The 14,630-nt window shown below is 41.4% G+C and overlaps 1 long non-coding RNA gene across 1 annotated transcript; it reads right to left on the bottom strand.

Annotated features, from left to right (window-relative positions):
* Positions 1-11,621: 11,621 nt before the first annotated feature.
* On the bottom strand, positions 11,622-14,184 carry LOC117219247 (uncharacterized). Its single transcript, XR_004489980.2, has 2 exons — positions 14,014-14,184; positions 11,622-13,008 (listed from the first exon to the last, which is right to left on the bottom strand). It is a non-coding gene; the product is annotated as an uncharacterized LOC117219247 (long non-coding RNA).
* Between the last annotated feature and the right edge of the window lie 446 nt (positions 14,185-14,630).

Genomic DNA, 14,630 nt, shown 5'->3' with positions numbered 1-14,630 from the left:
CCCTAATGACCGGCTCCTAAATTGAAAAGAATTCCGTGGGGTAGCGGCGGAATTGCTGGCGTCGGGCGCGGGAAAACGGAACGTGGTCGAGCTCGGCGTCGCGGAGATATCAAAAGGAAATATTATGCAATTGCAGCGTTGTCCAAGGAAGAAGGGAGGCGAGAGCGAGCCGGGTTGCTCCTGCTCGCGAGCCGCAACCCGCAGCTAGCTATCCGAGCTACCGAGCTAAACAGGGAGCCGAACAGACTAAAAGGAGCAGGCTGAGCCCGAACAGAAGCGGAGCGGAGGAATGCCGCGATTTTATTCCAGGTCGGACAAAACATTTCCCAGCGGGTTCGCCAAAATAGAGGCATGCACCTGTCCCGCTAGAAAAGGAGGAGAGCTCCTCTCTGCTCGCAGCCTCGCGATCCTCCCGGTTCGCCACTTTCCTGTCGCCCCTCGCCGCGCCGAGCCGAGCCGAGCCGAGCCGATTCGTTCGCGTCCGTTCTATGTTCTATCCAAGTGCAACCGTTAGTCGGTTTTCTCGGTGCCTCTCTCGTCTCGCCTGTTTTTCCACCCGTTACTTTCCCCTCTCGCAGTAATTCTTTTTTCTTCCCAAATCATCTCTCTCTCTCTCTCTCCCTCTCCCTCTCTTTTTCTCATTCTTTTTGTCTCAACTGTTCTTCCTCAGCGAGGATAACCTCGCGTTCTCACGACCTCTCTCTCTCTCTCTCTTTCTCTTTCTCTTTCTCTCTCTCTTTCTCTTTCTCTCTCTCTCTCTCTCTCCCTCTTTCTCTCTCTCTCTCTCTTCTCCATCCGCTGGCTTTGCTCCTCCAAAGAGTCCCTCCCTATGATCCCTCATCCCGCTACGTTTCTTCTCGCGTAGGCCATAACGCTATTTCCGTCAGGACACGCTGAAAACGCCGCACATGATTTAATGCTGGCCGGACACAGGGTCAAAGAAGCCCTCCTCGACGGACCACAAGATGGGAAATTTGAAAAATTGCTGGAATTTTCTTTTGCGCTCTGTAGAGGTATACTGAGGAGGGGGGGGGGGGGGGTGGTATCGTCGTTTCTAGGACCGGCGAAATTGATTTTTCCCTCGCATTTTTATACTACCCCTGGCAAAACGTATTCGAACAGCTTTGAAAGCACAATGACCTTTTTTGTAGCTCGACCAAATGAATTGAATTTTGTTTGAAATGTTAAACGGACCGGTTCACCGTGGAACGACTGAAATACATTTTTTAATTTTGCTTGGAATGGCATGAAAAAACGAATTAAAAGTCTCGTTTATTTTTAATCTTTTCATTCGGACCTGGAACGAGAATTTAGAAAAAAATGCGGTTTGTGAATCACGGTAACTTGTGTTCATCAAAATCGGTCGACGTTGTTGCGAGTTACGAAAAATTGGGCGGATTAGAATCGTAGTGGCGTAAGTGAGATTTTCGATAATTTTGAGTTACATCTTAAAGCGTAATCTATACATGCCAAAATGTTAGAAAATACATTATGAAGTTACTATAAATTAATAATTACCATAATTAATCATCTAAAATATAATTAATATATAATTTAGTCGGTAAAAGCACATGTTAGTAAACAATTCCTTACGTCTCGCAATCTGGAAAACGTGACCTACGCCACTGTGATTCTAACCCACGCAATTAAAGAAAGAAATCTCAGTCTTTTTACGAATTCCAACCAGAAACAGAAAATTTAAACACCGATTTCAATGACATTTTTTGTATGCGTATAAATTATTGAGATCCATAGAACGCGTTTTAAAAATTTTCCAGGATCAGATGAGAAAGTTAAATATCGAGAAATTTTTCTTTTGCTTTTGTTATTACAAATAATAGCAAAATTAAAAAAGTACTTTACCCACTGTACGGTAAACTAGTCGCTCTATCATTTAAACAAAATTTATGCTATTTAATTCAGTATTATCCCTTTGCAATCGAACGGCGGCTCTGAGACGCCACTGCAAATTGCTACATCATTCTCCAACATAATTCTTGCATCATTAAATTTGTCTATATTTAATAAATCGTTCCAAGTGCAAATGTTGCATGCGCAAGTAAGCTGAATGTTATATGCACAACAGGAAAATAATTATCAAAAGTAGAAATGAGCCGTTTATTTTGAAAGTGGCATAAGTCACTTTACCGTAATGAAAAGTGGTGATTTTGTAATGTTTATACGAAATTATTTATACTGAGAAAAATATCAGTATCCTGAGATAACAAATACAAGTAAATCTTCTCGAAAGTTAGCATCCATATTTTGAAACGTGTTAAAACGCGAGTCCTTAAATATATCGACTTAAAAACAAAGCGACTTATGCCACTTTCAAAATAAACGACTCAAATATGTACAGTAGGTCAGGAGTACTGTCTTGTTTATGAGACTAAAATAACTTCGAGTGCAAAAGGTTAGAACAGATCTTGCGTTTTAGAAGGCGTTTAAATACTGCTGTTTAACAAATTTAAAATTATTAATATTCGTTCCAACAACGATGGACCTTGTCGCTTGTACCGACAAGTCTGTTTTGTGTCGACAAAATTTGTTTAAGGAAAACAATACCTTTTGTAACGCGACTAGACGCCCATTGACAAAACACGTGTATTGAAGTTTTGAAAAACATTTTTTTCCCTTTTTCAAATTCGAACCGGTATTCATGCAGTACATATTGCGCCGAGCATGAAAGCGTCCCGTCCATGCGCTCTCCTTTCTGCCGTCGAAAACGATTCCCCGACAGAGTGATTACATTTTGGGCAACTTTTAATATTTCTTAATGAAAAAATTGTGAGAGCTACACGAAGGCACAGTCTTTGGTGCACAAAAAGATTCGCGGCGGATAACCCAACATGCAACAAGTTATATGCAAGGGACAGTATTTAACTGACAACAAAATCGCACAGATCTGTATAAATAGATCGAAAGAATATGCTACGAAGATCACAAAAATGTCAATTAATCCTCGGAGTACCGGTTGGGCGCACAGGCGAAACCCAACGGTCTTATACAACCCAATGATCTTATACAACATTTTTTACTATAATTTAGTTGTTATCATTATTATTATTATTATTACTATTGTTATTGAAATTGTTATTTAAATGATCTTATACAACATTTTTTACTATAATTTAGTTGTTATCATTATTATTATTATTATTACTATTGTTATTGAAATTGTTATTTAAATGATCTTTTTTTTTTTACTATAATTTAGTTGTTATTATTACTATTATTTTTAATTTATTATTACAACATTTTTTACTAAAATTTAGTTGTTATTATTACTATTATTATTGCTATTGTTATTACTACTATCTTACCGTACTTTTTTTTGCATAATAATTACATTTGCTACATTTGTTTCTGTGTACTTGTTGTCGTTGCTCTAACATAAAGAAACGACAGACAGCATCACAAGTGTCAAACGGTCAAGGCAGGCCTCGAGCTCTGGGTTCAAAAAACCCGCACGTGGTACGGCGAGGGTTAAAAGTGCTACCATGACCTGGTCTGACCTTGGAGATCAACAAAGAAGGAAGGAAAAGCGAGAAAGAGAGAATGACAAAGCTGACTATCCAAAAGTTATTATATCATTACGCGAAATTAAATTGTAGAACGTAAGTGATGCAGTGGGCTCCTGTATAACGCGCTCCCGTAAAACGCGAATTCATATAATGCGACGAAAATAATAATAATAACGCGTAAGATAAATTTAACATTTTCACATAGTTTCTGATTTTTGAAGCTGACGAAGTAGCAGTTTATCAAAAAATAGTAATACACACACATTTGAAGATATAAGAGAAAAATAATTTTACGCAACTTTTAATCGAAATAAAAATATGCAGTTCACTGTTTAACATGAATAAAAAAATGCATTTTGTAGATTTTGGTAAGTTATATGCACGCTGAAGATTTCATCAAAATCGGTTAATGCAAAGTCAAGTTGCAAGCGTCAAAAGATTTTCAAAACTGCAGATTTCTCGCACTTATTGATTGGAAGTGTCAAAATTCCGAACAAAACTGCGATTTTTGCGTTCTTTAATCTCTTACAGCTCTTATCGAGGTCAACCAATATCGATGAAATTTTCAGCATGCATGTAATTTAAAACTTATTCAATTTTCGTCATAGAGTCAAATCAAAGAGTTGAAGAACACGAGCTTGTTAATTTTTTTTCATCCCAAGTAATAGCAAAATTTAAAAGAAAAGTATTACAATCATTGTCTAGTAGACTGATCCCTCTATCTCCTAAAAAAAAATTCAAGTGATTTAGTCCAGTTTGAGAAAAAGTTATACCGTTTTCCAAGCGATCTTAAATATACGTCCGCCATTGTAGATAATATTAAATATAAGTCAGCAAAAAAAATAAGCTAAACTCCAAACAAAAGTCAGCGCCCTTATTTCTCTTTTCTTTCTTGTTAATATCTCAAAATCGGACCAGGCTTTGACGACACTTCTAAATTACATTTCCGTGATCGGCGTGAATTCGTCATCGATTAAACAGCTGTTCTTCGTTAAAGAAAAATTGGCAAACGCGTACGAGTTCCTGAACCGGAGCAATGGACCGCGTAAACACCGGTGTCTGAAAGGATCCGGGATGATCCATTAAATCTTTCGGAATTGTCAATATCTTTCGATTCAAAATTGGTAGGGAAGCATGAAAACACGGACTTTCAAACACGGACAGATTTATTGGCAAAAGGGTTACAAGTTTGCCGAAGGAACGTACACAAAGATCGGAAAAATGCCGGGTGCTTCCTGGCGGATTGTAAGCACGACTCCATAACAACGTTTGAACGTAATCTATGTGCGCGGCGCGGTCCTGCGAAACAAATGGAACAGTCAGCAGCCAAGGGTTCCCGGGATAATCTCGGAAAAGCGGGATAAATAACCAGACGGCCCGCAGACCGAACGGTTTACACGTTTATATTTGGCTACCAATGCATTCTGCGATTCCCGCGAGTTCGTGCCGCGCCGCACCGCGCCGCGCCGCGCCGCGCGAGATGCGTCATCAGTTTGCGGAGCTTTATCGCCGCGGCCGATCCAGCGTGACGCTTTTATCGCGTCGCACGCTTCGCGCCGTTACGTGCCGCGCCGGAACGGAAGTCCGCGAGGACGTTTTTCGAGTTTTGGCCGGGCGTCGTAGCTCTCCTCGTAACGAGGAGACCGCCGTCGTCGCTCGACAAGGCCGCTATTACGCGAAATTCTGAGCTACGACCTTCGCGCGATCACCGTTACCGTGAATCCGACTGCTTCCAGGAACGGCCCGGCGTCGAGAGCCGACCCAGATACCCGACATTCATAACCCGGGACCGTCTCGAATTTTCGGGACACGCTGGCCAGCGAACAGGAATCCCCTCCGAAATTATTTGTACTGTGGCGGCTACCTCCAGACCCGCCAGCAGAGGGCTCCTCTTCCCGCTAGTAGCCGATCCGTTCCGATCCCTATATATACACCGAGACTTCGTCCTACCCTTACGTCTAAGGCAAGGGTCCGCTAGGATAGCCTTATTGATGAGTCCTCTAGCGGGCCCCGGACGAAACGTCTCCCCACTCCTTTCCTTTTCCATGACACATTCGAACTGCCGCCAAAGTACTTTATCTTACCGCCAGAATTGCGTTTCACCCCCGGTTTTCGCGTCCGTCCCGGATCGACGCTGTGGCGGACCAGACATAAAAAGACACGTCCTCCAAAAGCGGGGTGTACAGATGCCTTTTTCGGGTTTTGCCGACGCAAGGCGTACACACCGCAATAAAACAATAAAAACGTTGGGACACAGCTTCGGACCTTAGGTTTTGGATCACCCCGGTCGGAAAATCTTCGGGAAAGGCCTTCGCCCTTCCCAAGGACTTTCCCTTACCAATTTCAATACGCTCTCCCCAATAAATACGAGGACCTCTCGACCGGGAGACGTTAGTTAGCTAGTTTTCCTCCGACTCTCAACGTGTCCATTTTTCTGTCTCATCCGTCACTCGTTTACCTTTACCTTTTACACACTGTACCCCCCATCGCCTTTTTGTTACAAGTTATATTAAAGTTCTCGTTATATAAAAACCAAAAAAACTCTCTCGGATTATTTTATATAAACCGTCGCAGTAACCCCTGCGACAAACCTCCCCCGAAATTATTTGTACTTTATCTTGCCGCCAGAATTGCGTTTCACCCCCGGTTTTCGCGTCCGTCCCGGATCGACGCCAATCCCGCGGAGAACGAGAGACGCTACTCGATGACCCCGGCCAAATATTTTCTTGATTTTTCCGGCGGAGCGTGCCGTCGGGGCGACGAAGCGAAGCCTCGCCGGCACCCAGACGAGTCACCCGCGCGTCCGGATTGACGGATTCGTGTCACGCGATACCATTCCGACCGATATCGTCCCCGGTCGAAGAAGTGCTGCCCGAAAGAAAAACAGCCGGATTCGTCGGGAGTCGTCCCACGGTGGTTTATTTTTCCCCGAAGATTGGGCAAACTTCGTGGCAGCGAAATTACCCAACAGAATTCCATGGAATACTAGACGTCTCTTTTTTTCAATTAACGCTAAATCTGCCGCGATCAATATCACCGTTTTCTTATTTTGTAATTTTGCAAACATTAGGGACTCTTTCGTGGAAAACGCTTGACTGTTTTACATTATTTCAGCAACTTTTATAACGAAAACTTTAGGAAAAATAAAATATCAATGCTTGATAGATTTAGCGTTAAAGCAGAGTTGGACTATTTTATTATTATATTTATTATTATATTATATATATTATATATTATTATATTATATATATTATATTTATATTATATTATTATATTTATATTATATTATTATATTTATATTATATTTTTATTATTATTTTATATTATTATATTTATTATTATATTTATTTATAATATATTATAATATAGTTATTTATATTTATTATTATATTTATAGATTATTTTGTGATTACAATAATTTCTTCCTAATTCGTGCTCAGATTGTGCACGAAAATGGACTATTTGGGAAGAGAAGATGCGATTATTCGAGCGTTGCGGCTCGTTTTTATGGTTACCGATTGTCAACAGCTATACAAATTTTTGTGCGCAATCTGTGTGCGAATTGGAGAGAAATTATTTATTATTATTATTATTATTACTACTTTTGTAATCGATTACAAGTCACAGTAGTAATTAATAACATAATGATTAATTTAATTATGGCTGACTGAAAAAATTGGTATTATAGCGGTTAATAATAATTCTGAATAGGATGCGACAATTATAATTGCTTCGATTACTTAAGTTATTTATTAATCATAATTGTTGGACTATATCTATAGTAATCGTAATTATTAATCACGAACACGATTATAATCGTTAATCATTAATCAAATTAATTTCTATCCAAATGTGAATTCAAGTCTAGCAATCTCCAAAGGCATAATCGAAGAATCATGCGCTTTGTTTATGCATTTATGACAAAAAAAAATACGTATGTCGAATACAAAACTGAAACGACATTGGAGAAATTCAAGGATAATGTTACATTATTATCAACTTATTACGATTATTAAAAGGAAAAAGAAACATTTCCGTGTAACTTATATCCCTTACAATTAACTCGGACAATTTTAATTTCGCATGAACCATCGCATTCTAATAATGTCGATCGACAACTATACCGTCGAAGTATTAAAACGATAATAACATCGACAAAACACGAAATATTCGAGCCTGGAGCGTGCTGCTTCAGCGAACGCCTCTTCGTTTCAGATTCGGGTCTTCGACGGGGACAAAGCACAAAGCGGAGACGAAGCGTTCCCATGGGACGCGCTCATGCGAGGTTTTTAAAGCGGTCGAAGTCGTCCTCCGTCGAACGGAAGCTTCTTACGTAGCGTTCTTTTTTGGAATTCAAGCATGTTGCCACATTCGGTTAAACCTGCGAAAGAACGTGGCGTTTCGTAAACAAATTCGACGGGATCGACCTAATTGTGTGTGACAGAGCTTCCTAACAAAGGAATTTCGTGACACGGAATTGAGAATGCGATCGAACAGGGAATCGCAACTTTAGAAATCACCGCCGGTGTACACCGAGCGCGCACACTTGCTAACTAATACAGCGATTGTTCCGCCGAAAATCCTGGCGTAGAGGTTAATACGGTTTACGGCCGGGTTTTGAACGGTCCAGGATACATCGGAGCGGAGGCAAAATCAATTTCGGTGTCGGAACTACGGGCAGGCTGCGTATGAATTTCGAAAGCGCTTAAATAAAGAATGCAGCACCGGCGACGATACACGGAGGCGGCGGTGAATAAAGCAGACCTAACCCCGACGAACACTTTGTTCGAGAGGTTGTCGTTGTCGCAGAAGCTCCGCGGTTCTTAATGCATCGATAAATCTCGAATGCCGCTGGTTCGTTCGTTTGTTGGTCCCGACGGCGGACACGTGTGCACGCGTCGCTCGATTCCGTCACGTTTTTCGGTCGCTTAGCTTCCAAGTTGCTCTCTCTCTCTCTTTCTTTCACTCTCTCTCTCTCTCTCTCTCTCTCTCTCTCTCTCTTTCTTTCACTCTCTCTCTCTCTCTCTCTCTCTCTCTCTCTTTCTTTCACTCTCTCTCTCTCTCTCTCTTTCTTTCACTCTCTCTCTCTCTCTCTCTCTTTCTTTCACTCTCTCTCTCTCTCTCTTTCTTTCACTCTCTCTCTCTCTTTCTTTCACTCTCTCTCTCTCTCTCTCTCTTTCTTTTACTCTCTCTCTCTCTCTTTCTTTCACTCTCTCTCTCTTCCTTTCACTCTCTCTCTCTCTCTCTCTCTCTCTCTTTTACTCTCTCTCTCCTCCTTTCACTCTCTCTCTCTCTTTCTCTCTCTCTCTCTCTGTTCACAGAAACCGAAACGGGATCCTCGTGACCGGTAATTGGAAAGTTATTTCGATGGTTTGTAGTATGCAATTGTGCTAATTCAATTCATTGTGAATCAATTACATTGTAATTCAATTGTATTTCAATTACATTGCAATTCATTTACGTAATTTAATTATGCTGAAATTCAGTTACATTGTAATTCAATTACGTAATCAAACTTTTCAGTGAATTCGATTACTAATCATTTAATCGGGAGTGTAATCGAAATAAAGTTTTTCAAATTATAGCTCACAACATTCAAGAGCTGAGATACATTTTCATGTTTTCTTTTTCATTCAACGATGCTTCAATTAAATAAAGAATTTAATTGTTATTTGCGAATGTGTAAAATGTTAATTTCACTTGTATTTTCTAATTTGCGAGAGTAACTGTATATAGGGAACACAGTAGCAATATCCTTCTGTTTGAAACCGTCGCATGGTTTCTTTTCAAGCTCTTATTACTTGTTATTCGTAATCTTAATTCAATCACACCGTAATTCGTCATTTTAATTAAATCACGCCGTAATTCGTAATTGAGATAATTGAATTACTTAGTATTCTGTAAATTGTACTCCTATTGAATCACAAGTTACAGAAAATTCTCCCTAATTTCCCTTCAGCTTGTAAACGAAAATGGACAATACGGGAAGAGGAGACACGACTATTCGAGTCTCGCGGCTCATTTTTAGAGTCGCCGATTGCCAACAACAATAAATACGATCCGCGATGCCCGAATAATCGTATCTCCTCGTCCCAAATTGTCCATTTTTGTTTACAAACTGGGAGACAATCGGAGAGAATTTTCTCTATTCGGTTCGTACGGATCGAAGTCAAATTCCATTTCTTTGTGACGAGTAAAGCGTAGGCGCACGGCGAATTTAAATTGTCTTTGAAGTTCAGGAAATTGTTAAAACGAATTATCGATGCTGCGATAGAAATTCTCTGGCAAAAGGTTAGCGGACCGCGCGGTGGCTTTTGTTTCCCGAAAACAATGGACAGCTCGGTGAGCAGCGGGGATAGTTTCGCTGTCATACGCAATAAAAATTTGTCAGCGCAAACGAATCATCGGAGAGATGTTCTCATGCAACGAATAGTTTGGATATTCTATTAGAAATAAACTTATGGCTGTAATCGCGTTGTCGATCATCCCTTGGATGTATCCTTATTTCGTTTAGTATCGCCCGGAAGAGTTGTATTTATCTCAGCGAAAGATACCAAAAACTGTTTAAGGGGTGGTCAAAAAATATCCACAGAATTTCAAACAGGTATTTTTCTTTTGATAATGTTCTTTTACAAAGTTTTTATATTTTATCCTTGCGGGTATCTAAATGTAGTGTTTAACAATATTATATAAATAAATATACCTCAAATATATATCTAGAAAAAATAATGTTCATAGCAATTAATGTACGTTGTTAAATTGAATTAAAATTGCGAAGTACACTTGTATGATATCGATGACTTTTTCAAATATTCTTAGATGTTGTGATTTATGATGACATCGGGAAATTATAATAGATTTTAGCGTAGAAATCAATTTTCAAATCTGGCTAAATAATTCTGTCACCCACATATTAAGCGTCCTGGGTTAATGTATTATACAAATATGTATATCGTGAAACCTGATAATTCGAAAATTCAAAAATGAACATGAATTAAGAAATAAAACTGTTATTTATTCAAACTCTTAAAATAACATTTTCTCAACGACACATCGTTGTTCTCCACTATACTTCGTTAATATTAACGAATGACAGCATATTGGTCGATGACGTCACAAAGAATGGCGAATTCATCGAATAAGAAGCGTCGGTTCGGCGACGTCGAGCGACGCGATTTATTATGATATACTCCCAACGGAGCGTTTCATTTCAGAAACGCGACAATTTGTTCGTAGACGAAGCGGCCAACTAATCGTCGGCCACGGCTGCGAAAGCTGCGACCCCTGTCCGCTTCCGGGACCGCGAGGTCTCCGGGGTGTTAACAAATGTTTCCTATTAAACGAAACCACACGAACCGCTCGGAATAATTAGCAGCGGCGAACTATATGATTCCATATGGGGCATCGTTGTGGGATTTCTGATGATTCGTAGAAAGAGGAATAGAAAGGGAGGGGCGGGAAGGGAGAGGGGAGCCGGCTAGCCGAGAGAGCTCGGGGGGTGCCGGAAAAGCCTCGGGTCTCGTGAATCATGGTGGCCACGCGAAAACACCATAAAAATAATATGGTTGTGTCACGATAGGCCAGGCGTGACTCATCCTCCGACACGGCCCGCTGGAACAGTCGGTGGATCTTAGTTCTCGAGACCAGATCGATAAGCTACGGGGGGTGTCCTCGGGGTAACGACTGCGGAAGGGTGCCCCCATGACTGGGATACGCCACGCTGCTCGCCTTCCAATCACCCACGTGGAACGCGCATAGCTTAGGCCACTCGCATTTCCCTGTTCGAGATGAATCGGAAGATTACCGACCAGAAAAGTCCATTTGCTCGATTTGTATCGTTGCAATTTCTAGATCTCCGTGAAACTGTCTCACGAAGAAGCTTCTGACAACTTGTCAATTCTCTCTCTTTCTCTCTCTCTCCCCATTGTTCCAGTATCCTCCAAAACTCCGCGAAACCGAAGTAATTTGTTTAACCCTCGGACCGCCGATCTTCCATCAGGACGTAGGAAACCACCCCTGGGTGTTTTTGAACCCACATTAATCTATGCTTTAAAAATAGTTTTTCTGTTAATATTATGAACATCTAAAAGACAGGAAAATTTTGAAGCGCGTACACTTTATTGCCATTTAGTTTTCTGTACATCTAACGTATTTTTTCAATGTTTCTTACAAATAAACATATTACGCTTTACCGATACACAACGGGTCAAATTGACCCCGCATTCGGCGTACGATGGTTAAATAAATATTTAAAAATTCGCGACGTTATCTAGGAACAACGAACGATCGAACAGTACTGTAAATATTCAACAATAACACTTTTCAATTGTAACAAAATCGTTGCTAATCTTACATCCCCTGTAATGCGGCCATAGTAGGCACGTTCACCGTTCTGTTCCGAATCTCGCTGAAGCTCATCCGCGCGAAGAGCACGTGCGAGAAAAGGATCGGACTATGTCGATGATATCTCGAGTGTACCTCGAATTGGTGAACGACCGCCCCCGAGAAAAGTCAGATCGATATCTCTACCATCCGCAGGGTGGACGAAGTGTGTCAGCCTCAGCCATCGCGGGCATAAATAATAGAATTACAGAGGAGAAGCAATTGTCGTGAATTACCGCGAAATTTATGGGGCCTGGTGGGTGGTCCTTAAATGGCACTATCGTGGTCTCGCGACTCCCGCCCGCTGCGAGAGAGAGGGAGAGAGAGAGAGAGAGAGAAAGAGAGGCAGCGCGCTGCTCGTCTCGCGCTGCCTCGTCCTGCCTCGATCAATTCGAATGAAGTTATTATCAAAATTGTCGGAGAGCCTCGCAACACACGTGGACAGGATGCGTCAGCGATTAACCGTTAAGCGGTGGCGACCGTGCGCGGATATAAATCCTACGTCCTGTCCGACGAATGTCATAACACCCTTCCACCGCTGACAAATACGGCCCTCTATATTTTTTAATTAACACCGGCGGATCGTTAACCGCGGCCCGAGTTCACGGACACCCGCGAGCGAATGCCCATTCTTGATTTCCTGCGAGATAAATCGTCCGTCCCATGCGGGCAACGAATGCGACGCTTCCGGTCCCGGGCGTCTTCGCTCTCCTCTCCTCTCCAACTTCGGTCCTAGGGCACGACTCGGATCGACTCGGGCCGACCGAATCAAAATTTCGAGTGGCTTTGCCGCGGTTAACGACATAGCAGCTAATTCCAATCGAGCAGTTCAAGTCGACGGACCATGGGTTTACCGTCTTCAAGGGGACTCCAAATGAGCGGTCGGGTTGATTGCCTCTTACGGTGTTTACTCCCGGAGGTCCCGCCGCGGGCAATCTCCGCGAGTTTTCTTCTTTAATAGCACAAATACCGTACAGCTGTTCAGGTGGCGCTTGAACCAAGTAAACGCGGGACTTGTTTTCTGTTGTTCCGGGTTAGTCCTGCACGGGTTCGAACCACTGGTATAACCAGTCGGCAACGAGGACTTTGATTTTCTTCTGGTCTGCAAATTAGAGAACCGGGGTAGACGAGTACAGTAAATTCTCCCTAATTCGCGCACAAATTGTGCACAAAAGTGGACAATTTGGTAAGAGGAGGTACGATTATTCGAGCTTCGAGGCTCGTTTTTGTAGTTACCAATTGTCAACAACGATAAAAACGAGTCGCAAGACTCGATTAATCGTACCTCTCCGTTCCACATTGTCTAGTTTTGTTTCCAAGCTGAGCGTCGATTAGGGAGAATTTACTGTACCCGCGAGACAAGCATGTGCAACAAAAATACCCGATTAACCCGGGTATCTCATAAATATAGTCTTAAAACCGTTATTGTTTTAACGCTAATTATTATTGATTTATCTTATTTACTATTAAAGTTCCTAGAATACCATCGAAATCTTTTCTCCACTTAAAAGTAGACGACGTTTGGATAAGGCGCGGATCTATACACAACACAAACTTCCAAAATGTTTTCATAGTATAAATTACAATATTTGATGAGTTATTGTGTAAAATAATGAAATGTGAAAAATTAATTAATCGGGTTAAAGAACATTAAAAAATTATTTCTTCTGATATTTTTTTAACAGATCAGATTCCTTTTTTATTTGTTACTGAATTGATCGAGTTCAATTATAATAACATAATAATGATAATGAAACATCATTATTAATTATTGCATTATTGATCGTCTACTTATTTAAACAATCGGAGAACATCATTCAGGCATTGTTTTAACCTTCATCGAGCCAAGAATCTCAAACCAGACAAATATGAATCCGAGAAAATCAAAAGTCGGTGAAACACGTCTTCCAAGTTTCGCAACTGAAAACATTCTCATAAGTATACTGCGGATCTTTATGCAAAATAAAACTTATCTGCATCAACAGCAACAAAGACGAGTCAAGTAAAAATTGCTATCTTCCTTCAATAATTTCCGTGAGTTGGGAATAATACATAGATGTCCTTAAATTCTTTTAATATTTTTTCATTGTTTGGAATTTCGCCGTACCATTTCTATGATAAATGCACAAAATCCGCAATCAACTCATAAGTCAAAGCTCCCTTGCAAATCCGAGCACGCAAGCTGTTTTCTCTCGAGATGAGATGCACTTTTCAGCCACCAAAAAAAAGCACACAGGTTGATGCACACCAGCGAATCGTATCGAGCTGTTACTCATCGTTTTACCTCGGGCCTGCGACTCTCCAGAAAGCAGAGAGTTCCACTTATTAGTGACTCAGTCGGACGTACGTGTCACGTCCTTGCTCCGGGAGAACGTGCAAACAGGAAACGCGTGACGGTGACTAACGAGAATAGAAACGAATCGATATTAATCCGACCGCGGGGCGATATACGCAACGGCCGGTGGCTACGTGTCCGAGCCATTAATATTTATGCGAAATCGGCCTGATATTTTTCGATCGCCGTTTCGGTTCCACGTTGCATCGCGAGCTCGACCGGATGCCGAAGATTTCGCGACGGCCCAACATCGTGACCCGAAAGTTCCGCGATTTTCTTCGTGGATCGCGATACGAGCGACGGAAACACGCGCGAGACGCTTTCGCCGAACGTTTCTCGAACGATCGCGGGAATTATACGTTTTATCCGGCACGGCGGCGTTTATTTGA

This window comes from Megalopta genalis, chromosome 2 (genome assembly GCF_051020955.1).
Source record: "Megalopta genalis isolate 19385.01 chromosome 2, iyMegGena1_principal, whole genome shotgun sequence".
In the NCBI taxonomy this organism is placed as follows: Eukaryota; Metazoa; Arthropoda; class Insecta; order Hymenoptera; family Halictidae; genus Megalopta; species Megalopta genalis.
Note: the sequence above shows the minus strand (reverse complement) of the source record. Positions and strands in the feature narration are given on the sequence as shown.